The sequence below is a fragment of the Oreochromis aureus genome, linkage group 13 (genome assembly GCF_013358895.1).
Source record: "Oreochromis aureus strain Israel breed Guangdong linkage group 13, ZZ_aureus, whole genome shotgun sequence".
Taxonomy (NCBI): domain Eukaryota; kingdom Metazoa; phylum Chordata; class Actinopteri; order Cichliformes; family Cichlidae; genus Oreochromis; species Oreochromis aureus.
Window position 1 is genome coordinate 34,381,944 of NC_052954.1, and position 25,475 is coordinate 34,407,418.

A 25,475-nucleotide genomic window follows, 5' to 3' on the forward strand; every position below is an offset into this window, starting at 1 on the left:
GGCCAAGACCAGCTAACATCAAGTAGCTTAAGTCTTTCCTTGGGTTCACTGGATATTACAGGAGGTTTGTAAAGACTATTCCAAGCTTGCAACACCCTTAATCACTTAAGCGCTGGTTGCCTCCCACTGAAGAGAAAATCCAGTCTGTCTGGCAGAAACCGCAAGGTTTCTACAAGTGCGGATCTCAAAAAGCCTTTTCATGAAAAATGGACCCCAACCTCTGAAGATACTTTTAAGACATTGATTCACAAGCTCACACAACAGCTCCTGTTCTTGGGTTTGCAGATCCAAAGAAACATTATACTGTGCACACCGATGCAAGCGCCCATGTTCTCGGTGCAGCCTTATAACAAGAACAGGAGAGCAAGTTAAGAGTCATTGCCTATGCCAGTAGGGGTCTCTCCAAGTCCGAGCAAAGGTACCCTGCACACAAGCTTGACTTCCTGTCTGTCAAGTGGACTGTCACCCAGAACGTTTTCCGCTATCTCTGTGGAGCAAAATTTACAGTGATGACAGACAATGATCCACTCACATACGTTTTAACATCTGCAAAGTTGGACGCAGTAGGGCATCGCTGGTTGGCCGTACTTTCCACTTTTCATTTTGATATTGAGTATAGCGCTGGGAAGAACAACCAAGATGCAGATGGGCTGTTGAGACGTCCGTATCTGCATGCCTGTGATATATCTGATCAGAGTTCTAATGATGAGGAAAATGGCATTGAAGGCTTTACTGCACAACTCTTGCGCCGCAACAAAGAGCCTGATTTTCCGACTGAGGCGGTAAAGGCAGTATGCAAGAGACATGAGTATTCTTCAACTCTTGAGGAGGAGGCAGCAGTACCATCGTCTGCACGAGTACAATGTTTGGCTATTGGAGCCTCTGCAATACCAGCAGATTCCTGTCAAACTGATGTAGCTGGGCCATGCCCCTGCTGCAGATGTCTCTTTCCGATTGGCTACGTGAACAGAAATTAGATCTGGAGAGCTGAGAGAGTCTTGCAGAAAGCTACCAGTTAGCCATTGAGCACAGTCAAAAGAGTGCTTTGCGAATCAAACAAAGGTTTGACAACAAAGTGCGGGAATCCACCTTTGCCAAGGGAAATAGAGTTGTTTTGAGGACTGTTGCCATCAGGGTAAGCACAAAATCGCTGATCGGTGGAGCCGAACCCTGTCCACTGTAATCAGACAGATTCAGGACTCTCCTGTTTTTGTTGTGGTGCCTGAAGGAACAGATGGGCCTGAAAGAGTGCTACACAGAGACCGGCTCTTGCCTTGTCGGTATCTCCCACCCACTGTGGAAGAGACAGCATCCAAAGCAACACGGTCTAAACCTGCAAACTCAACAGCAGTCGATTTAGCTGGGAATGATTGTTCAGAAACCGGCAATGATTAGAGCACTGCCATTCTCTGCCCTATAATAACCCTAATGTATTACCAAATGGACCCAAAGAAGACGACCAGATTGCCACCACAAAAAGACTGGCTGGAGTAAAAGTCCACAAAACGTCAGCTACCGGAGACATTTTGGGACAACTTGTTGAGACTCACCCTGTTGAATCAGTCTCAAAAGATTCTCCTTCACCTTATGATGTTTCCACTCAGGTCATTGAAGAAGTTAGGAACAGGAAGTTACTTGTTGGACTATTTAAGCATATCCTACATTTATAGTGCACAAAAGTTACAAAATTGAACTCATCTCCTTCTGCAGTACCAGCTAATACCAGGTACGATCAGTTTGCATGACAGCAGGAGGCGCTGTGGCTTAGCTGGTCAAAGCGCCTGTCTAGTAAACAGGAGATCCTGGGTTCAAATCCCAGCAGTGCCTTCCTGTTACCTTTGGAAACCATCTTCTTCACAGTGTTGATTGCATTCTTAATCTTGGAGTTAGGAAATCTTTGAAAGTCTGTGTATGTGCTGAGTTATCCACCTCACGGTACTCTTGATAGCTTCAAAAACTTCTTTTCACCTGATCCAAGAAGATTCGTCAGTTCTAGAACAAATGCTGGAGGGTCCCAGGCATTAAACCCCTACTGGAGCTTCTGAGGGTTGTTCACCCGATATTGATGTCTTGGGCATGTCTAAATTTTCATTATATCCTCTTCTTAGAAATGAAGGAGAGAAAGCATAACTCCCAATGCTTCCCGCCATCAGCACTCGTTAATGAAATGTAATGGCATTGGTAGGGAGGCAAGGCACTGCTGGGATTTGAACCCAGGATCTCCTGTTCATAAGCTAAGCCAAAGCGCCTCCTGCTGGATGGGTGTGGCTACACAGGAAAGGACACCCTAGCAGCTCTACTCAACGTGCAGAAGAAAGAATTCAAAACTGAAAGTCTACAAAAACATTAAGATACATATATAGAATATCATGAGAAAAATTAGGGCAATAACAAGAATATTAAAGCAGCATATCAAAAGCAAGCCGTGGTACACGCGTCAAAGTAAAGGTCAACCCAGTAACAGATGGGAATAATGAAGTGAACTGAAGGACTGGAACGACTTTACTACATCTGAAGACTCGAGCTGAGCATTTAGGTTCTGACTTTTAATCTGAGGGACTCTGTGTTCACACAGGGGAGACTCACCAATCCGGTCTTTAAGTCTGACGTCACTGGCCGTGTCTGGGTCTAAACTCTGCTGCAGGTCCATATATCAAACGATCACTGTGGCATTACTGGGAGTTGAAAAACTGTCTAAAGTCTTTCATCTGTAATAAAATGATCAGCGTTCTGCTCTACCAGGTGTAACAATTGAGTTTAACATCCAGGCATCCATGAAGACGGAAAACGGAATGAAAACGGAATTTATGACATTTAACGGAGTTAGAAGTTAGCAGGAAGTTAGCTCGCTAGCTTCCATCTAAATACAATATAGCATGTCCTGACTGAGGGATTTTGGAAACAAATTCAAACGTACAGCTCTGCTATCACTTCCAACATAAATGAAGACAGAAAACTAAACAGCAGTGACGTTTGTAGGGTTACTGAAGTTTGGCTAGCTGGTATATAATGATGTATATAATGGTGATATAACACAGCTATGTTAGCATAATATAAACACGCTAACTTTTTTCCACTAGATAAAAGTTAACGTGAGTGTTCTCGATGGTTAGGGACAAATGCAATCGCATGGCAGGATGCTGTAAACGGACCAAACTTCAGTCAGGAGAACAACTGAGATAATCCATCCACAATACCAGGTTAGTCATTAATATACTGCTGCATGGGCTGTGCTGTAGTTACATCGTAAGGGTTTAAAAACTGAGCTTAAATAAATGATTAGTGGTAATAAAAGCCGAGGGAGGTCAACAGTGATCACTGACTGTTTTTAGGAGCTTTTTGAGATTAAATAGAAGAAAATACAAAACATTAAACATGATAACAACACAAAAGCCATATTAAACGCAGACTGCTTTAGGCCCAGAAGCAGGAGTTTTCACATCATCACTTAAAGACCGGATCACAAAAGGTTTCCTCTTCATGTATGCTGCTCTGCTTCCTGTTTCCTGTTTCCTACTTCTCTCTGACTCTAACAAGACCATCATCTCCTAAATCAACTCAGGGGCGTAATTTCCAGGGCAGTTAGGGGGGTTATGACACCCCCAATAATGAGATAAATAAATAAATAAAATTATTAATTATCTTGCATAAATAGGCTGTTGATTTTCTTTACTTATTTCAGGTATTACCAGCAAAATAGTTGCATGTTTAATCATCTGGGAATTTACCCAGATTTATTTATTTAGCTAGACAGAGATCTTGACCCCCCCGAAATGTTCAGCACAAAGTTACCCCGATTAATCAACTGCATGTTTCATTCAGTCAAACCTCAAACAAGAAACTCATCACATGGGAATTTGCTGACCGGAAAGATCAGCAGAGTTTTGTGCCGAGAGTCGCCCCCTGCTGGATGGCAGATAGAAGGCAGCTCTCACTTTTACACTGTTAGTATCTGCAGCCCAACAGCAGAACAACATACATCTCCAAAATGAGTCGTGAAGGTACTTTTTTTATTAACAATTAAAAATGTGGTTATGTTTTATACAGAATTTAAATTCCCAAATGAAGCACATCTTTGACTTTGATGAGCACACTGTAAAATGTAATTCTAGATGTTTGTTATTTCAACATATTATTCTATATCAGTTTGACGATAGATGACTGAAGTTGTTGTTATAACACATAGAATTACAAGTTAAAAACGTCCCAATTACACCAAAAAAGCTAACTTGAAAACTCATGTCCAGCTAAATCAGAAACTTATGTGAACTTGACAACGTGGGTAAGTTGAGCACAGCAGGATTCAAAACTGCCTCACGTGACTGCTACCGAGGTGCATCATGGGGAATTGGCGGTTAACGACATGCTCACTTTACTTGGACGTTTTCTAGTCGTCTTCTTTGGAATATGCTTTCAAGGTGAGTAACATTGGTTATAACTATAAGGAAAGAGAGCTACAAAAGTTGGAACATGTTTTGAATTTATGGCATGATGTGTGTTTTTCTCTTTACCGAAATGTTTGCTTTAGCTAATGTAACTTTAGCCGACAAGGTCCAGCTTGTGTGTCATGACCAAACTTGACCTAATAAACTGACACATGGCCTTTTTATTGGTTTAATGTGGCACTGACCAAATCACAAGTATTGTGCCGCTAGCTTTAAGGTTGTGCACTCAACCACTGTTGCGATATTAGCAAGCTAACTCGGCTAATTAATAAAGCTTATTTCATATTGTCTCTGTACTTGTAAATTTCTTTCAAGTTCACAGGCTGTTGTATTTTGGTGGAAGTTCATTTTGGCAATATTTCCAATAACTGACTGGGTTCAAAAAGAACTTTTTGGCAGGACTGCTATGCTTGTTGTCATCTGTTTACCCCTATGTAATCACTTAAGTTGTTATTAACTGCTGCATGCTAAGCTGCAAGAGTGCACTGAGGACTGAGACAAAATATGGTCTACAAACCAGCATTATATTAGTTTTTATCAGATAGTCCTCCAGTGTGTTTATTTTTTGCTTTAATTCTATTGTGCAGTTATTTGTTACCCTGAAATGCTTTATGCTTAACAACAGCTCACTATTTTGACTTATTTTTGAACTCTTGTGATCAGTACGACTAGATTGTGTGAGTTTCCATACTAAAAGAGCTGTAGTGATAAAATAATTGGCATCAGAGACACTGATTTTTGGCATGGTATACTGCAGAAGTTTATTTATTTTATTTTTTTTGCATAATTTACCTTTTAATTAAACTGCATTCTCTGTATTGTAACAAAACTAACATTGTTTATATGTCAGAAAATTAGCAAACATGAATAAATGGCGAAAACAATATAATTATAACATATATTTTTATTTTACTTATTTTAGGTCTGTGAAGCCAAACTTGATGCTGGGGATTTATTTTTGTCAGTGGAGTCAAATGGTAAGTTACAATTTGTGCATTTTGTCATACTGGAAACACCACAGATTATATTGTAACTTAATAGCTCCGTAGAACAAATGATATAAAGATTGTAGTGTCAGGGTACTTCTTAAGAAGTAATATGGCACTATTGATGATTGCATGCAGGTGGCATAAACTAAATATTCAGACGTGTTACCAACAAATGATTCATTAACAAAAGCAATGGAGCAGACTGTTTAGGTTCTTGTGGTTGTAATAACATCCATAACTGCAAGTTTGTCATTAATTTATTTTCACAGGTCTAGATGATCACATCTGACTTTGTCATTTAAATGAGGTGGACTTGCAAACTTTGCGCTCTTTTGGGTAAATTGCTGTCCACTACATATACACAGAATGTGCACAGTATTTCAGATCTAAAAGGGAGTATGTAATGGACTTGCTGGCTTTAATGTAAAAAGCCTGTTGTGTAACTTTAATGAGGCAGTTGGACTAAAACAGTATTGCTCATCAAGGTAAACATCTGAGGAATAAGGAAACTGTTACTTGTCCTTTTAGTGTTCTTTTAATCGCACGTTTACTAAAGTTTTACATCACATAAGCCATTTTCACAATCATTCTACTTTAAAAGATTTTGAGCTTATTGTTCTCTGAACTTCTTTGTTTGCTGAACGGCAAAGTGCATCTTTTGTTTGTTTGCTTTTTTGTGTGTTTGTGTTTTCTCTAATGGGCCTCAGATGACTGTTTGCTTGAATTTGGGTCTCAAAGAATCTTTTTTTATTCTGCCTGCACTCTCCACCCCTCTTCTTCTATTGCTCAGGTTGAAGCAGAATTTGCCCGTCTTACATCTGTTGGCCTGAAAGGGTTCCTTTTTTTGCTGTGCTTGACCATTATGGAGAGGTTCGTGGAGCTGTACAAAATCAAGAGTGGCATAGGAGGGCTAACTAGGCTCATAAGATGCTTCGGTGATGATGTAAGTGTTCAACTGCGAAATCTAATCCTTTGTTTAAGTTTTAGGTTATCCAGTTCAACTGATGAACTCATTGAAAGAAAGCTGATAAGTAAAGTCTGTCATCATATTTCACAACTGGACATTTAGTGTGGTAACTTTTACAGAATCTGTGTATATTGGTGGTAGGTTGGATATCATATTCTACTTGAATGTCCTGATAAGCCTGATTCAAAATCTCCAATGATAATCATATATTGATGGAATCATGTATCAAAAAGCTGTGAATTTGGGGCTGTCTACATGCTTCATAAACACTGTTTAAAAAGTGTTTTTGTTTTCTTTTGACTTCTTTGACCAGAGCCCTACACAAAGGAAGAGGACAGAGGACCTCATTTTCTAAAGGCAGATCCTCACACACTTTCAAGACTGTGAAGGTTAGCATTGTTTCTTTTAGTAAATTTAATAATGACAGCACCACAGTGGATTTTAATGAAACATGTGGCATCTATGAAACAATAGATGCCACATGATAACATGTGTACTTTTTCCTCACCAAATGTATTATTACAAGATCTTTGACACTGGATTTGGTCTGGGTTTCAGAGAAACTAACTGGCAAGCTAGCATTGATATTATTAGTGTCTTGTGTTTATTCATGTCTTCACCAGGGTCTTTGACATTTCGCTGCTGTACTGTTCACTTCAGCTTTACGTTTGATTTCTCACATTGTATATTGTAATGGCAGAGATATTAGGATATTTAAGGGGCTGCAGTGGCTGCTACAGCTGTGGGGGCAATACTTTGGTGAAATGTCCTGGACCCTGGAAAAGAGACTGTGTAGACTGGGTAAGCAATTAAAGGTTACTGGCCCAGAGTCATTGGGCAGCCGGGTAAAGGTGGATGTTGATATTCAGTGCCAATTATGCAACCTGTTCAGCCATGTCTATATGCTCTTTTTCATGCTGTTAATATAGGGGAAAAATAAACTTTAATCAATAAACTGATTAAAGAAGCATTGTCTATGGAGCCACAATCTGATCCTGTAGTGTAGCTGCAGTTTGCACATTTCATGTATTCTCAGCCAGATTTGGTTTAGAGCACAGCCAATATTTAGCATACGTGAGATTTAAATTCACACACTGGTGATGGCAAGCTACATTGTAGCCACAGCCACCCTGGGGCGCACTGACAGAGGCGAGGCTGCCGGACACTGGCACCACCGGCCCTCTGACCACCACCAGTAGGCAACAGGTGAAGTGTCTTGCCCAAGGACACAACGACTGAAACTGTCGGAGCCGGGGCTCGAACCCGCAACCTTCCGATTATAAGGCTAACTGTCAACTCTTGAGTCACGATTCAGTCATCCACCCATGTGTGTGAATGACTGAATGTGTAAAGCACTTTGGAGTCCTTAGGGGACTAGTAAAGCACTATACAAATACAGGCCATTTACCATTTAAATTGAAAATTTTGTTTGAATTCTGCAATTGAAGACATGCTCAGTTATTTATGAACATGGTCTTTGTTTAAAGCAAGAAATGGATTTGTAACATGGGGTGCATATCTCATTCTGAAAAACTTTAACTACTAATAAGTGTTACCCAAAAGCCAATCACCATCATCCAAAGCATCAGTATGGCTCTTCTTTGGAAAGACATGAATTCTTAAGCACAAGGGATATTGTGTAATTGTAATTGTGTAATTTTGTTTGGTTTTTTTGTCTTTGAACCCTTTTATAGCCGACAGGTATTGAAGACACGTTTTCTAAGAGGATGAAAGTTGGCATTGCGATGGTGAAAGAAGAAGACATCATCGATGTGTTGGTCGTCCTTGAGGCGGCAGTAATCCTGTCTAATCTGAGGAATGTCTCAAGTGCCATTTCCATGCTGATGGGCCTTCTTTTGCCCTCAACATAGACTATCCAAAGGAACTTAAGGACATCTTTGAAGTCATTCAGAACGTCCTAATGAACATTGGTGGAAGGCAGTGCATCTCACTAGTGCATGGTCTAAGAAACAGACTCTTGCAGAAAGCCATGCAGAACTGTAATTGTATGTTCCTTAGTGTTAAGGACAGTTTTATTTTACTGTTTGTTTTTTTATTCTTGCAAGTTCTCATTCTCACTTTTGTATGTCACTAAATGACTACACTTTACATTCCAGATTAGACAATTGCTCATTTGTTCATGGTTTAAGAAACTTATGTGAACAACAATATAATGGTGGACTTTGCAGATGCTTATCTCATGCAAGTCAGTAGTTTTTCCTTTGTTTTGCAATTGAGCAGACTCAAACTGATGTTTCTGAAATATCCATATTATCAAATGTTTCAGAAGCCTGCACTCATTTTCAGAGATATTGGTTCTGTGGAATTTGTTGCAATTGTAAACGAAGACAAGTACAAGAGTTTGATGTCTTAGTTGTTATAAACTGATCTTTACTGTCACTTATCAAAGGTTTTGTACTATTTTAATATTTCAAGTTTTATGCTAACAGGTGTGACTGAGCACAATGAAGTTTAAACATTTTGCAAATGTAAAGAATAACTTTTCTAAAATAGCGAGTGTCCCGTTGATACATTACATTAATGCAGACTTTATGTTGTTACTTCACAAGAATCACTACTGCTCCTAGAGTATTGGTCAGAATTTAATCTTCACCCAAACTGGGCTCAAGACCAAGTTCAAATTTATTGTTTCACAGGAGCAGCCTTTGAGTTTTGATGGATTGTGAGCCTGATGAGCTACGTCACTGATTTTTCTGTTTCTCAGATGACTAAGATGGCACAATAAATGGTGAATGTTGGGTGCTCATGAGTAATTGTCTTGTCATGTTCTTAAAACAAACTTTCTGTATGAAATGATCAGATACACTTTAATGGAATCTGTGGGGGTTTTATTTTTTTTCTGTAAACAACAGAAAATTAATTTAAAGGAATGTAGATATTTAAACCTGAGATCTAAGATGAACCTAACAGGTAGTTTTGCTGAAATGGATGTTAGAAAGCTAAAAAACAAAAACAAAACTTAAGATGTTTAATACACATTTTCTTTACATCCAGTCAATCAACTCTGATAATTAAAATGAAACTGATTTACAAGTTCACTCAGCTACCTTAAGGAGCTCAGTTAATTAATAAACTTAAATCAACTTAGCTAACAGATTATGTTAGTTAAGCTAAAATAGATTCCTAAGTTAAAAGAACTACTAAAGTATTTGAATTAACTAAAAAACCCAAGTCAACTGAACTAGGACAAGAGTTTAAACAATAGATTATTTTAATTTAGCTGAAAGGGTTTTCCCAAGTAAAAATGACAATTAAAGGAGTTGAACTGACTAACAAATCTCAGTCAACTAAACTAAGACGAAAGTTTAGACAACATGTGATTTTTCATTAAGATAACAATTGGTTGTGTTATAAGAACAAACTCTATTTCTTGACTTAACTTAAAATTTTAAGGCAGCCCTGTACCTGATATTTTTAAGTTGAAACAACAAGTTAGATTTTACAGTGCAGTGTTGGTCAAATTAGTGACTAATTACTGATTACTTCTCCAAAAAAGTAATTCTGTTACTTTTCTGATCACTTTTTTTCAAAGGTAATTAATTACTTAATTACTTACTTTTTAAAAACACGATACACAACCTGAATACGTAATACAGAAATAGACCTTTCAGCCCAATTCTAGTTTTTCTGCATAATCCATCATATAAAATTGAATCAAATGGAAAAAATCCCTTTAAAAAAATTGTTTTATTAGTTTTAATCTTTTAAATTCATGCGCATTGCGTCAAGCAAAAATTTAATTATATGCAACAGTCTTTGACTTGAAGAAATGTGTTTAACATTTAAACCTATTTTTTGCATATTCCAGCATATCCCTTACATTACTCATTACTTGAAAAAAGTAATCGCATTACAGTAAAGCATTACTTGTAACTGCCCATCTCTGGGCATCTCTAGGCAGGAGCTGGAAGTCAGGTTTAGCTCAGCTGCTGCACAACTTCAGTCTTCTCTGCTCACAGTTCATTTTCAGCAGGTTAAAGTGTGTGAACGTGACGACACCAGAAGTCTGAGCAGCTGCAGAGCAGAAACAGCTCTGAGAGTGTGAACCTCTCTGCATCGCTAATGAGCGTGTGAGTATTGTTGCATTGTTGTGTAAAATTAGCAACTGAATAAAGGTTACGTACAGACACTCCGTTCCCAGGAATGCTTTCACACACTGTGTGTGTGTGTGTGTGTGTGTGTGTGTGTGTGTTTGTAATAATAATAATAATAATAATAATGAATTTTATTTATGAGCGCCTTTCAAGTCACCCAAGGACACTTTACAATAGGATAAAACACTTAGTAAAACAATGGCAGAATAAGAACCATAAAACAAAAGCACAAGCTAAAATTAACACAGTGGATTCACAGTGAATATTTGTTTGTGTTGTTATAGCATTATTAGCAACAAAGCTGCTCTAGACTAAGTGTCACGTTAGTGGTTAGTTTTAGCTGACGGGGCTCAGCCCGTTGACGTTTCAGAAGCAGCATCACATCTGTTACCTGTGTTTTTATAAATATAATTTCAAAATGGACTCATTCTGTAACCTCTGTGTGACCTCTGACCTCCTGAAGGTGATGGTGTTTCTGTCAGTAGTTTCTCTGTATATGTAGTCACCGCTCTTTCTTGTTTCAGCTGTGGTCCTGAGCTACAGCTCTATTGCCGTGGCGACAGAGAGCAGTCTGGTCGCTATGGGAGACGGGCCAGAAATAAGCTGTCATTAGATGAGTGTGTGTGTGAAGCATCATGATGTAATTGTTTTTCTCCTGGTTTTAGTTCCTGCTGTAGAGTCTCATCACAGAGAAGCCTGCTGGGAGGAGGAGGAGGAGGAGGAGGAGGAGTGGCACACACCCAGCTTCCTCGTCTCTTTGGGGTTGTTTTTGTTATTGTGCATCTTTCTGGTTTATATCCCAGATTTCTCACTTTTGACTCACAGTGATGCGATCTGGTTAAAGGGGGCGTGTTAGATGGGTCATGTGATCAGGTTTCACGTCTGTGTTTCTTGCTTCTTGCCAGCGTTTGATCACAAATATAAAATTAGCGAGAAAATCATAATTACCTGCTCCCTTCATTTGCATATTTCAGTAATTGGTTTCTTCTTCCTGTGTGTGAGAGAGAGAGAAAGAACAGCAGATCTTTGGTTATTTCCTGTGGTCACCAGGATGTAAAACCTACACGAGTAGAATCAGCAGACCAACATGATGAAAAAAGGTTCAGAAATGATCGGGGTTTGGAAAGACTCGGACAAAAATGACCAGATTTGATAGATTAATTATGGAAAGTCAAAAAAAGCTGTGGGGAATCCGGGATATTTGGCCTTGGATGTGTGTATCCAACTCAAACTGCCAACACTGAGATGATGGGCTGCCACACCAACTGTCAGGGACACTCTCCAATTAACAACTAGAGATGAAAGATAAACTGGGGTACAGGACCACAGGTAACCACCCTATTGGCGAGGACAATCTGGAAATCCATCCTGCCTTAAAATGCCAGGAACTTGTTTACTCCATTCAGATATAGAAGACTCCGCCCACAGCAGAGGCAGAGCCAGCCCAACAACTCCACCTGAGACTGAAAGCCAGAGGACACTTTCTTACCTGTTTAGTCTGGTGGAATCACTCAGGTGATACCGGCCTCAGTACTCATGAACCCCACAGAGCTGAGCAGGCTGGCAGGTGCCAGATTTGAGCTAAACACCTCCAAAAGCCAGGCGTGTGTTGCATTCTGGGATGCAGCAGGTTACCTAGCTGGGTAGCTAGCAGCTAGCTGTAAGATGAACGTAAACTCTCGTGTTATCCACTGGGCCAGAACGCAGCACCTTCTTCCTGTAACTACTTTTGTTGCTCCCGCCCTCACACACATCATCACATGAGCAAACTGAATGTTGTCACATGGTTTATGGCGACACATTTTGGTTCAGTTGCAGTTTTTTTCTATGTGAAAGAAATGAAACGACGAAAGGTTTCTCTCTGATATTTAACCTCTGTATGTCCGTCTATCCGATCTGTCCTCGTCCTGGTTCTTGTGATGCTGTTGTTTTTGTAGTTTGGCTGCTGGGTCAGAGTTGGCACACTTCGGTTGCTTCCTTTAGAAGTCTCCAGCGAATCATCTGCCTCCATCTCCTCCTCTGTCACACCCACCTTTTGCACGTCCTCCTTCCCTACATCCTTGAATCTTCTTTGAGCTCTTCCTCCATCCTGCAGCTGCAGAGTATCCTCTAGCCCTTCTCTGCACGGGCCCAAATCATCTCACCTGTCCACTCATTGTGGAAAAGTAACAGCTGTTTGACTGTAATTTGTCCCCCTTTCTCATAGCCTGAGAATGGACCACCATCTGGTACCTAAATTAAACTCGAACATTAACTCTAACACTGAGCTGACTTTGAAGGGTGTGAAAAAATGTGTCCTCATGTACAGGTGTCATTGCTCTGATGGTGTAAAATTGAAACAGGTTTGCTTTGCTTTGTTGTTGCTCCTTGGTTTCCTCTGATTAAAGACTTCACTTAAGCTACGTTCACACTGCAGGTCAAATTGCTCACATCCGATTTTTTGATCAAATCCAATTTTCTTTGTCTGGTTGTTCACACTACAAATAAAATGTGAACGGTTCACGGCCCTCAGAGCGGCCCGTGTGCGCAAAAGAAGACGTCACACACAACACGCTCTGTTTACGATACGACCCATCAAATTTAGCTTGAATAGAATTGTCTCCCCATATGCTAAACAAGTCTAGGTTTTACAGTACCACATACGAAAGTGACCCAGGTCGGATTTGAAAATATCACGTTTGTGCTGTTCACACTGTCCTACCATGATCGGATATGGGACGCATAGGGTCAAAGAAGTCGGATTATATGCGGTTTCGCCTGCGGTGTGAACGTAGCCTAACTCTCAGTGTGGTTTAGAGGAGCTGCCGTCTGCGCAGCCACACTTCAGCGAGAGCATCCTGACGGCCGTCCTCTGTGCAGAACAGGAGCTCCAGGATTACCTGTGACATCTGCAACGTTCAGCTCTCACAGAAACACCTCACCACAGCGGGCTGAGCCACTTCATCTTTTCATCACATTCATTTTTATTCTTCTTCTCAAATGTTGACATCACCACCCGTAGGCGCAGCGAGAGGAAGACGAGGATAAGCCAACAGCATCTGCACGTCAGAGACGAGACAAACAGCAGTGAAACGGAGAAGTGCTGCAGCTGTGACACACACACACACACACACACACACACTGTGCTGAGTAAATGAGGTGGAAGCCTGAAGAATGTTGATTGGTTTCTAAATTTACTCCTTGTGGTTGTTGATTTGACAGAAACTGGAAACTTTGTCCTCAGACTCTCAGACCAGTTCAGGACCAGTACCAGAGTTCCTCCCTCACTGGAGATCACCAAGACCTGTTCAAAGCTCATTCCCAAGGCACAGCAGTGTGTTACAGATATGGCCACGATGGCCACTTTTCTCTAACAGTGCTGTGGAGGAAGTTTGCTCCGCCCTTCTTCACGGGACTGTTTGGATTCAGACACATTGGAGGGTTTTCCAGCACGAACACCTGTTGGAGGTCACGCTGAAGCACCTCAGCGATTTAAGAACAGACTTTGACTCGACGCTCCAAAACCTTCATTTAGTCTTCCTGAGCCAATCAGAGGTGGACTTGCTGCTGTGTTTGGATCATTGTCCTGCTGCCTGAGTGCTCTTGAGCTTCAGGACTCGAAGGGATGGGCGGACATCCTCCTTCAGGATGTCAGCAGTGGTTTTTTCCTCGGACTCTCCCACAGAGGCGATTTTTGCCCCACCTCTTTCTCATTGTTGACTCATGACCTCTGACCTTAACTGAGCCGAGTGAGGCCTGCAGGGCTTTGGATGCTGTTCCGGGTTCTTCTGTGGCCTCCTGGATGAGTTGCACTCTTCCAGGATTTCTCCATGTGTGGATAATGACTCTCACCATCATCTGACAGATTTCCCAGCTGCTGTTACAGAGTGGAAAGGAGCTACCAATCTTAAAATGATGTTTTTAAAGTCATGTTTTAATCCAGAGTTGTTTGAAATCTGATTCAAGTCCCCAGACTTCTGCACCAGCAGGTGGCGCTGAGCACACCTTGTCTAATCATGATTTAAAAGTAGCTTGAGTTTCTTCTTCTGTGGTCTTCCTCTGACATCAGCGCTGCATCAGAGCAAACACAGAGGAGAGGAGGCCTTCAGCAGACACAGAATATCAATATCACAGATCAATATGCCTGACTGATGACTCCAGCACAGCTGGATGTTACTGCAGCAGGGCGGCTCACCTGTTGACCCAGAGGGATGCTGTCCCTTTAAGAGATCCAGGAAGTGCATGGGTGCAGGGGGAGGAGGTGTGTGGAGGCAGAGGGAGGTGGTGCTTTTGAGGAAACAGGTGTGTGTGCTGACAGGGATGATGTCATTCTCTGGCTGAGTCACCTGGGAGACGGCTGCTGAGCGTGGAGGAAGATAAAGGAGGAGGTGAAGAGCTGCGACCATCGCTCCTGTTTGTCTCCCTGAGGAGGTGTCAGTTTGAGGAAGGAGACCCAGCCGAGAAGCAGGAAGAGGAGAAGGAGAGCATCTGAATGCTGCTGTGTTAAGGTGAGAGACTGAATGAAACAACCTGATCACACCAAACTCCATTCAAATTTCACCTGATTTTACTTTAAACCTTCACTGTTGAACTCCAGCTTAGTCCTGAGCTCCTTTGGTGTTTTGCATGCTTCAGCTCACTATCTGCTAACACATCTGTTCCCCTCACGCCGCCTCACAACCGCAAAAACTCTGAATAGGGTTTACAGCCAAACTACAGCCAGGTTTATGTAGCTGTAGTTCTTCAGTTTACAGCATGACAGACAGACGGCCATCAGGTGTAATCAGAGTGTCATGTGGAGAAGAGCACGCCTTTAGAAATGGTGTAATTACACAGTTTGTTCAGCGTAGTGGCACCAAGCTCGTTATTCACAATCCTGTCAGCACTGAGAGGAGCAGCAGAGAAGTGCCTCCAAAAGGAGTTAGACTAGTTTGTGTTGCTGAAAATGTAATAATCAGCTGCACATTTTTTAAACTGAATGGAGCCTTTACGGTAATCCATCTGTCACAAAGGATCATCTCACTGCATTGTTAGGGTCTCAAAGACATTTCAGCTCTTCATAAGGCTCATTCTTAACAGCTCACATGACAGGGTTGAGCAGTGATTCCCGGGACCATCCCCAAGCTGAGAACCCTACCACAGGTTAAATACCCGTTCCTTTTATGAATTTGCAGGAGTTCATGTGTCCCCCATCACTCTAGCATTATATTGCATCACTGTTTTAACCACTTTGAAACGTGAGACGACTTTATGGATAACCAAATCACTTCAGGGGTCTTTCCTTCCCTGAGGAGCTAGCCTGATGATGATTGGTTGGTAAGAACAAATTCTCTAGCAGCAAATTCTGAATACATGTCGGGTCCAAGTGCATCATTTCTAAGAATCGCACTGCTTTAATCATGCAGTTCATATTAACGGCATGCTCCTGGCCTTCAAATTTCTGCAACTTTTCTTCGGTTCGGTCGTCACTTTGGCTTCAGCTTCCTGCTGCAGGTCGGCTCACCGCTGTATAACTGTGAGAGATCACTGTTACAGGTGTCAGTGTGTGGCAGAAACACCTGAGAGCAAACTGATGACTAACAGTCTGTCAACACAAAGCACTCGATGACGCACAGTTGCCCCTGGCTGTGTCACCATCGTATGATTGTGAGAGTAAACAGTAGCGATGCAGAGCAGTGGAACGGTGAGGCCGAGGTCATACAGGAAGTAGTCATAGTGAAATGAAAACAAGGTGATAGCAGCGTGGTGTCACATGACAGGCAGGTTAATGTTTAGCAGGTTTGACTGGTGCTGTTTTTATGTGAAACTTTATTGACTCGCCTGTGTGTGTCGTGCAATAATGGTCCAAACTGCAGTTTACTTTCCTGCTCATGGATTATTGTTCTTCTACAGCTTCAGCGAGTATAGTTTTAACCCTTCACCACTTTCTAATAAAGTCAGAAAGTCATTTAAAAATAATCAAATTGAAATAAAAGGATAATAAAAAGTGCAGTAAAGATGGCAGTGAATACATGGGTATAGTTTTCCAGGTGAGGTGAAAGCTTCCAAAGTTGGAAACTTATCCTGGAAACTCCCGTGTGTTTCCGATACGAGGGTGGCGACACCTGAGGGAGCTGTAGCCATCACTCCTCATGGGATGATGTCTGCTAACAGGATGCAGGCGTGTTTTTCTTAGGAAAGTTCCTGAGTGAGTGACGTGATCCTGTAGCATCTGCAGCTGTTTGAACTCCCCAAATTCTAAGGAAAGGCGCTTCAGTGCTTCCTTTATTACCTTCTTTAGCAGAGGAAGTTTGACCGACATCATCTAAAAGTTTATCAGCAGTGTGTTTGCTGCTTCATGCCATAATCTGCTGAAGTGTGTTCAACACTCAGCGACAAGCTGTTTAACCCACGGCTGAACTCTGAACATCAAACTGCTGGAAGAACATCTGCTTTTATTCCAGATGTTGCCTCTCGAAATTCACATCATGAGCTTTATTAACAGGACCGACGTTCCTTTAAGGTCAGCTCGTGTTCAGTTTCAGTCATGTCTGTTGTTGTATTGCAGCATTTATGAATGTCATGAAAGCATTTTCAGATCAGCTAAGAGAAGGAAACAAATACGGACTCTCACCTCCAAACTCCTTCCTCTCCTTCTCTCTCACTGCCTTCTAACATGCCTTCCCCCTCTCCTCTTCTTCATCTTTATCCAGTTCTAAATCTGTTCTTTGCACAGAGAAACCTTTCCAGCCATGTGACCGTCTCTTCGGGCCACTTTAGCTCACCTTTCCTGTGATACCATTAATTGGATTGAAGTGTTGTAAGGGTCCGTTGTATATTCTAACTGATGATTCCTAACTGGTAGGAATGTCTCAGGCTACGTCCACACGTACGCGGGTATTTTTGAAAACTGAGATTTTCCGTTTTCGTTTTAAAAAATAATCCCGTCCACATGTAAACACAGAAATGAAGGAAAACGCTGCTAGGAACATGCCAAAGCAACAGGTGGCGATATATTCCTAACCGTGTAGAAATGTTGGCCAATCAGAAGTCTAGAAGCCTCGGTGGGAAATAGTAAACAAAGATGGGGCATAGAAGCAGAACCGAGTGGTATGTGTGGAGGGACAGTAACTGTGTGTGTATATATAAGCATTTAAACACTGCAGAGAGGACAATTAACAGTATTGTAGAAATTCATTTCACCGAAACAATAACGTGGCGCACAGTGTGACGTCAAAAAAGGCGCACACCTTTGACGCTGCGTTTTCTCCGTTTTTCTCGTCCACACGTAAATGCAAAAACGGAGTTTTCGAAAATATCCACCCTGGCAGGCGTTTTTAGAAATCTCCGTTTTCAGTTACTGAAAACGCCGTTTACGTGTGGACGAAAGGTGCAAACGCACAGAAAAATCTGCGTTTTCAAAAATACCCGGGTACGTGTGGACGTAGCCTTAATAGTCAAAAGCTTAGCTGTTATTGTAGGAGAGAGTTTTGCTGGGGCTTAGCTGGTTAAAACACCTGCTAGGGTTCAAATCCCAGCAGTGCCTTTGCACTGATGTCTAACCTCTCCTCTTCTTACAAATGAAACAGGAAAAACCTGAACCACAGCACCTTCAGCAATCTTTAACATAAGGTACCAGGAATTGCAAGGCACTGCTGGGATTTGAACCCAGGATCTCCTGTTTACTAGATAAGTGCTTTGACCAGTTAAGCCACAGATCCTGCTGTGGTTGGCTTTCAGACATGTTCCATCATCGTGCAGCACCTGGGTGAAGCTGGAGGTTTCCATAAATTCTGTGAAAAGTTCCAGCAGTGGTTCAGACTGTGATTCAATGCTGGCCCTGATAGCCGCCGACAGAACCACAGCACCTCCACCCACCTTCAGAAGGAGCCCTGAAGCCTGAAGGAGGCGTTGTGGCTTAGATGGTCAACAGGAGCTCTGGGTTCAAGTCCCAGCAGTGCCTTTGGGCTCTCCATTTGAAACCATCTACATCAGAGTGTTGATGCACTCTGCGTTAATCATGCAGTCTGTGTATGTCCTCAGTTATCCACCTCACGGCACTCTTGAGAACTTTAAAAACCTTTTTTCATGTCATCCAAGCAACTGCTTCAGTTCTAGAACAAATGCTGGAGGGTCCCAGGCATTAAACCCCTACTGGAGCTTCTGAGGGTTGTTCACCCAATATTGATGTCTTGTGCATGTCTAAATTTTCATTATATTCTCTTCTTAGAAATGAAGGAGAGAAAGCATAACTCCCAATGCTTCCCGCCATCAGCACTCGTTAATGAAATGTAATGGCATTGGTAGGGAGGCAAGGCACTGCTGGGATTTGAACCCAGGATCTCCTGTTTACGAGACAGGTGCTTTGGCCAGCTAAGCCACAGCACCACGTTAGTCCCACACTGTAATGGCCCTGACTGCAACATATTAAAAAAGCACATGCAATAAGAAACAAATTCTGCAAAAGCATATAAAACAACAGAAATGTTTCTGGGGACACAATAATGTGACGGACCAGCTGCAGTAGTGACAGAAGCCCTTTCTCAATTCTCAAGTATGCACGAGTACGCATATTGAGACAGGCCCAGAAACCATAACACGCTGAGGCTCGCACTGAGACACACTTAAAGGAAACAGAGGGTTCATCAGTGCTGTGAGGGAGGAAAGGATGCAGTAATGTGTGTTATCATAATTTATATACTATTCACTGTTAGCTGTTCACTGTTAGCTGTTCACTGTTAGCTGTTCCGTCACTGTTCTGCCTCCCCAAAAACACTTCCTTTGTTTCTGTTTTGTTTCCTGACTTTTTAAAACTTCTGTGGGCTTATTTTCTATTTGCATTGTGTTTTGTGTGTTTTTGCAGTGTTTCTCTGTTTGCATGTGTTTTGTTAGGCTGCAGTGTGTTTGACCTCTCAGGGCCACTGTACCAACCCCAGCTACTCTGCAGAAGTTTGTTACAAAAGAGCAGTCCTGACTTCTCCTGGAGAGACAGGTGTTGGAGTGACTGTGATTGTTGAAGCTGTTTCGTGCCCCAGTAAACACAAGCAGCCGCAGTGTGTGTGTGTGTGTGTGTGTGTGTGTGTGTGTAGACTCTTTATGCTGGAATCTTTCTCACTTCAGCGAGCGCTTTGTTCATCATCTCAGACTTGGGGAGGGATGGTTGCTGTCAGATTGCAGTGTGTGAGGCGATGGAAGTGACTCACAGTGTTTGAAAACACGTTGGATGGCGCCCGCGGTCCAACAGTAGCACGCCGGCATGAGGAAACCACAGGAAATGAACAAACTGGCGTGTTTGTGAACTGGAGAACGTCACATTAGATGTTTCCTTCTGCACACAGTGGAGATTTTTGCAGCAGTGATACATGAAGAAATGAGTTTATATTCTGGTGAGTGGTGTTTGCATGAATATTAAACTCTGAAATGAGTGAACAGGTGGCTGAACTCACAACTGCTTCTTCCCAAAAAGCTGGGACACTGTAAAAGGTAAAAAGCAGAATGTAAATAGTACTTCCTGTGTCCTCCCGTGAAGCAGGAAAATTTCTGTAGATGCCGAAGCAGTTTGTGTAGAAGGCATTGCTTCAGGGTCATTCGAGAAAAAGCCAAGTGAAGGTAAAAACACCCATACTGCATTGTTTACTTCACCCCTAACACTTTAAAAACTAGAGTAAAACAAAATACAGGTGAAAGTATCTACAGGGATCAAACAGTTTGTGTATCAGGCTGTAAACATGTTTATTTCTGCTGAAAAGCTTTAACATGGGAGTCTATGAGCACTGGCTCACTGCTGCCTCTGCTGGATGCTAGAGGAACTGCAGCTTTTCCAGCCCTGTAGGCACACACTTCAGGCTGTTAAACCAATGAAACTTTACAGCCCTGTCCCATGTTGGATCCCATCGTGTGCGCTCTGTTTTCAGATTTCCAGCCTTTGTTCTCATCTTTTCTTTGAAGTTGTTGCTGAAGCTTTCAGGCTCAAACAGATATAGTATAAATCTGTGCCAGCTTTCTCTGATGAACACGCTGTGTGTAAATGAGCTGAAACCTGGTTACTGACACTTGTTACCCCCTATAGCAGGACAGTGAAACACAGGAACGAGAAGATAACTTTAGACTGATGTGGCAGCCCTCGGAGGACACTGTGGCTTTTTTTGGCGTGGATAAACACAGCTGGTGGCGATAAGCGTCACTCAGCAGTGGAACATCTCAGCAGGAGCTTCAGAAACAGGCTGGACAGTTTCCACTGGTGGAAATATCCCGTCAGTGCAGTTAGACTCAGATCTGAGATCAGCCTGGCTGTTCCCCCTCGCTGTGATTTAAACTGTGAGACCTGCAGGTCTGAGTCCTGAGCTCACAGTCTTCATGCTTTGCACCTCTGAAGTAAAACATCGGCTGACACAGCCCGCCTCCTAATCTGATTTATTCGGTTTATATTAAGGTCATTTGTCAGAAAGCCTGGTTCAGAAAAATGTCAGTGATTAAGTACCGGGGTGCATTTTGGGCACACTTGCTGCCGAATGCAGCGATCTGATTGGTGAGAGCTGTGAATTAGTCCTGTGAACGGCTGCGTTAGAAGATTCACAGATTTTACGTGTTCACGGTTTAAAGGCTCAGCTCTCACATTTGACAGTAAAAACGTGGCGTCTGTCCACTTTAACCACACACTCCCTCTAACCACTGTTGTCTGTGTGCTGTGACCTTTGACCTCTCTACCGCTCTCTCTGACCCCCCTCTGGGTGGAAAACCACCCTCCTGCCAACTTGAGTCAGTCAGCCGTGAATCGGCTCAGAGATCGCCCCCTGCTGGCCATCAAAAAGACTGCAGCTTTAAGGTGCTTCCACTTTCCCGAGAGTCTCTTTAATACTTTAAGGAATAGAAACTGCAGAAGAAAGAAAGAGAGGCAGCAGAGAGTCTTTCGGCATGTTCACATTGACATCGTCTGCTTTTAATTAAAAAGTCAGAAGCAAACAAACGAGCAAGTGAGCGTGAAGCGTCTGCTGCTGCGCTCCGGTTCAGCCCAGTTTAATGAGAGCCAGGCGGATTCCTCCCAGCAGAGGAATGTTTGAGGCTGCGCTGCGGTTCAGACGTGTTCTCCACCCAAACATGAGCCGAGCCGCTCCTGTTATTTCATTAAAGAGCGTGGAATTACTGCTCGGCCCTCCTCCTGTTTTTACCGTGGCTGCAGTGGATCCTCTGAAAGGAGAAACAAGTCTTTACGTTCTGATATTAAATGACTCTTTGATGACTGTGTTCTGTGAGCACCGTTTCTCTGGGCCGGTGTTTCCTCGGGTTCATCGAGTGCTGCTGCTGTTGTTTCTGGACTGCAGCTGTTTCCACTCATAAAGTCACTCAGTTTCAATTTTCTCTGTGACATAAAAACCATAAATTAATTTTGTTTTGCTGCGGTTTTATTTGTTTCCATGTAAGCAGCTGTATGAAGTCTGGAAGTGACCCTTTCGGTCTAAAAGTCAGGCTGAAAATATAACAAACTGTGGCAAATCCAGTTTTAATCTATTCGCTGATGTATTTCTGTGTTATCATATTTAGCAAAAAATCTAAATCTGTTGAGATGTACAGGCATGTCAGACTCATTTTACACCGTGGGCGACGCACATCCAAGTCAAAAACAGGATTTTTCTCTCATTTACTTGACTTATTTTTCTGCTCCTTCGTTGCTTTGGTCATGAAGTGTGAATAGCCATGGTGGAGCTCTCAGTTACAAGCCCCAAATCTCTGTCACGCTTCATATTCTCCAAAACTGCCCGGTGGGCCACATAGGGGTCTGTGCAGGACCAGTTCTGGCCCCCGGGCCTTATGTTTGACACCACTGAATATCTATGATGCTGGATTGTTATAGACAAAGCTACAGCAGTATATGTATCATTAAAATCATCTCCAGCTGCAGTTTGGTAATAACCCTCTGGTTTTTCACCACCAGGGGGCAGCATTTTAATGTGTTTTCTGGGGCTTTCTTTTTTCCCTGTTTCTATACATTCATTAGAAAATGGAAAGTTTTGGGTGGGGTGGTGTGTGTGTGTGTGGGGGGGGGGGGGGCGTTGCTATGGCTGTGCCCCAGGCCCCACATTTTCTTCAACTGTCCATGTCAGTGTGTGTGTGCCAACTCGAGGAACAGATATCTGAAAGGACTTTTACTGAGTAAAACCATGAATGATGGTTTAAACGTGTGCATCATGAGCCCTGTGCAGCTCCTGCAGTCAGAGCTGAGCCCGACGTGTCCTCCTGTGCTCCGAATGTGATCAATAACCTCATCAATACAGCCTCACACACACACACACACACACACACACATACACACACACACACACACGCACATGGTCTGCTGATGACTGTGCAGCACGCAGCACTGCTGCGTGCTGCACAGTCAGCTTGCAGGTCTTTATTTTCACCATCACACTCCCAGATTTGTCTCTTGTTTTCAGATACAACTGTGCTGATAAGCTCATGACTTTATTTAAATGCGATCATACTGCATCTCACAGTAAATCCATGTGTTTACTTTAATATACCCTAAAGGGTCCAGTGTTAGGACACATTTAGCACAAAAACATTCATCATTTTTTAAAAACACAACAAATGTCCCTTAGCAGCTCTTACATGATGGATTAAAGAAACAGGCGATACCAGAAATTTACTGTAAAAGCATACTTTCACAACAAACGTCATTATAAAAGCTGCTCGTGTGTTACTTAGTGAGAGTGAGTGAGAAAAAATGTTAGATATGCAAACTCGAGGACATTTGGGGGGCGAAACAATAACTATAAAGCATCAGCGCTGTAGTCCCAAAAGCTGCAGTTCATCTAGTGTCCAGCAGAGGCTCCAGCGTGAGTCAGCCCCCATAGACTCCCATGTTAAAACTTTGAGAAATAAACATGTTTACAGCCTGATACACAAACAATAATTTCCACCTTAATTACAGCTATATTAAAGTTTTGTTACGCAATAAGAGGAAGTCAAAGAGGTATGTACAGAAGGAGAGTACCTCTATATGCAGCTGACACAGTTTTACATGGTGGAGAACAGAGACTAACAGTTTATCAGGGGTTCGTTTCAGGAGGCAGAGACAAATGATTATTGGGGGCGTGGCCTCTGTGACTGACAGTTGGATGGTGACACAGACAGCTGTAGCTGCTAGCTTCTGTTTGTGCTGCTGGAGCCTTTTTAATGACATCATGTGACCAATAACATGGCTACTGTGAGGTCACTGTACTAACAGTGTCTGTAACTCCACCCTCTTGTTCTAATAGGTCTCTTCTGTCTTGGCAGCAAAAATGTCCATCATTTATATACAGGTAATGCTGGCTCAGCGGCTGAGCGTGCACACTTTATGACGTGTTTTATTGCAGGTGTAACACACATGAGCGTGACCTACCGGAGCTTAGTTCCGGTGTTTTTCCCGGTTTAGTAAAGGACCTTTACTTGACTTTTACTTGAATCACCCTGAGGAGCATCAGCAGTCCTCGGAAGCCTCCGTCTCCTACGCACGCACGCGCTCACGTGCTCACACACCATGCACCGGCGCACGCGCTGGTGCTCGCGCCCCGTGCTGCAGGTAGTAACCCCTCCCCCTCCGTCCTGCCGCTTCAAACACAATAACCTCCGCCGCCGCTGCTCCTTCCCCGGACACGCCGGCCGCCTTCCCCCGGGCTCTGCCTCGCTGCTCCGGCCACAGGTGAGCTCCTTTCACGCTTCCGTGTTTCCGCTTTCTCGCCTGCGCGTTCGGCTCGAGCCTCCAAACGCAGCAGCGTCATCGGGCTGTTGGTACCGGGCACAACCGGGACCCGCTGGCGCTGCCGGGCTCCCCGTCTGGCCGGAGTCCGTGCTTCCGTGCTGCCAGCTGGAGGCTGTGCCCGGGTCAGCCCGGCCCGAGGAAGCCGCTTCGCTCTCATTGTTCTCCTGTGAAGTTTGCTAGAAGTGATGTAATGCAGCCCCGGTGCGGTGCGCCAGACTCCGGTTAAAAACTGCGCGTTTTCCGCCGCACTGCTTCGCTGTTTCTGCGCACATTTCGGGTTTGATCCCGACTCCGTGTGTCGAGGTCACACACACACCGCGTACACACCGGTCCTCATCTTTATGTCATCGATCCCAACTCCATCCGTGGATCCTTGCTGCTCTTCATCACCGGGAACAACAGGCTGGGACTTTTAAAGAGATCTGTTTGGTTATGAAATGTAAGTGTGGGCTGGAACTGAGTCAGCCGAATTAAAGAGCAGTTCCCGATTATTTAAAACGGCATTTCTTAAATATTATTTACCTTGTGTACTGTACTTAGCAAGCACAGAAACTTTAAAGTGCCAGATTTTTACATGGAGTTTGGCGCTGTGCGACAAAATGCGATGGAACGAGTGGTTTCTTAGATTTTCGTGTAACAAACGAGATTTCAGAGCCAAAAACTACAAAACTAGCTGCTGTCATGTTCCACACATGGGTGGTCACCTATTGTGGTTTAATGAATCATAGTGAACAGAGGCAGGGTTAATCGGAGTAAAACAACCTGTAGGTAGGTCTGGTTTTACTGCAGCTCCGTCAGGCTGAAGCATCTCCACCTCTCAGGGAAGTTTTGGAGGTGCAGCAGCTCTCATTGTCCTGCAGGAAATGTGAGTTATGTAGTGTGCCGGGCCGGCCACTGAGGTTTAAATTAAAGAACATTATTCAGCAGTATTCATGGGAAAATAATGTGCTGAAAGAACAGGAGGAGGAGGAGGAAGAGCTCCTCCCAGTCTGGATGATTTACTGTTGATTCACTGAACTGATGGAGCTGCTGCTGCTGTGAGGAATGTAGGAGAGTGAAAATTAGAACAATACTTTGAGAGGAGAGGGTGTGATGACGGGAAACGGCTGAAGCGCTCACAGGGGAAAAGTTTGTGAGTTAGAAGCTCTAAAGTCCTGTTTCTGAAGTGAAACCAGAGCAGCAGCATCATCATCACTGATCATTACATCTGAGGCTGACATCCCAACAGCGGACTGCAGATAAGACATGTGAGTGAGA

General features: G+C 43.0%; 1 protein-coding gene and 2 non-coding genes across 10 annotated transcripts in view; 2 read left to right on the forward strand and 1 right to left on the reverse strand.

Annotated features, from left to right (window-relative positions):
* The first annotated feature begins 1,753 nt into the window (after window positions 1-1,753).
* Window positions 1,754-1,827, forward strand: trnat-agu. Its single transcript has one exon. It is a non-coding gene; the product is annotated as a tRNA-Thr (tRNA).
* Window positions 1,828-14,811: 12,984 nt separating this feature from the next.
* Window positions 14,812-25,475, forward strand: part of usp54a (ubiquitin specific peptidase 54a) — a 43,727-nt gene continuing 33,063 nt past the window's right edge. For 4 of the 8 annotated variants that reach the window (XM_039621823.1, XM_039621828.1, XM_039621829.1 and 1 more), the window contains exon 1: window positions 23,067-24,158. The gene's annotated coding sequence lies outside the window, so the exon portion shown is untranslated. Of the gene's footprint in view, window positions 15,004-23,064; window positions 24,658-25,475 lie in introns of those variants that run through there. The other 4 variants (XM_039621825.1, XM_039621827.1, XM_039621830.1 and 1 more) reach the window with 3 other exon arrangements.
* trnat-cgu lies at window positions 18,789-18,862 on the reverse strand. Its single transcript has one exon. It is a non-coding gene; the product is annotated as a tRNA-Thr (tRNA).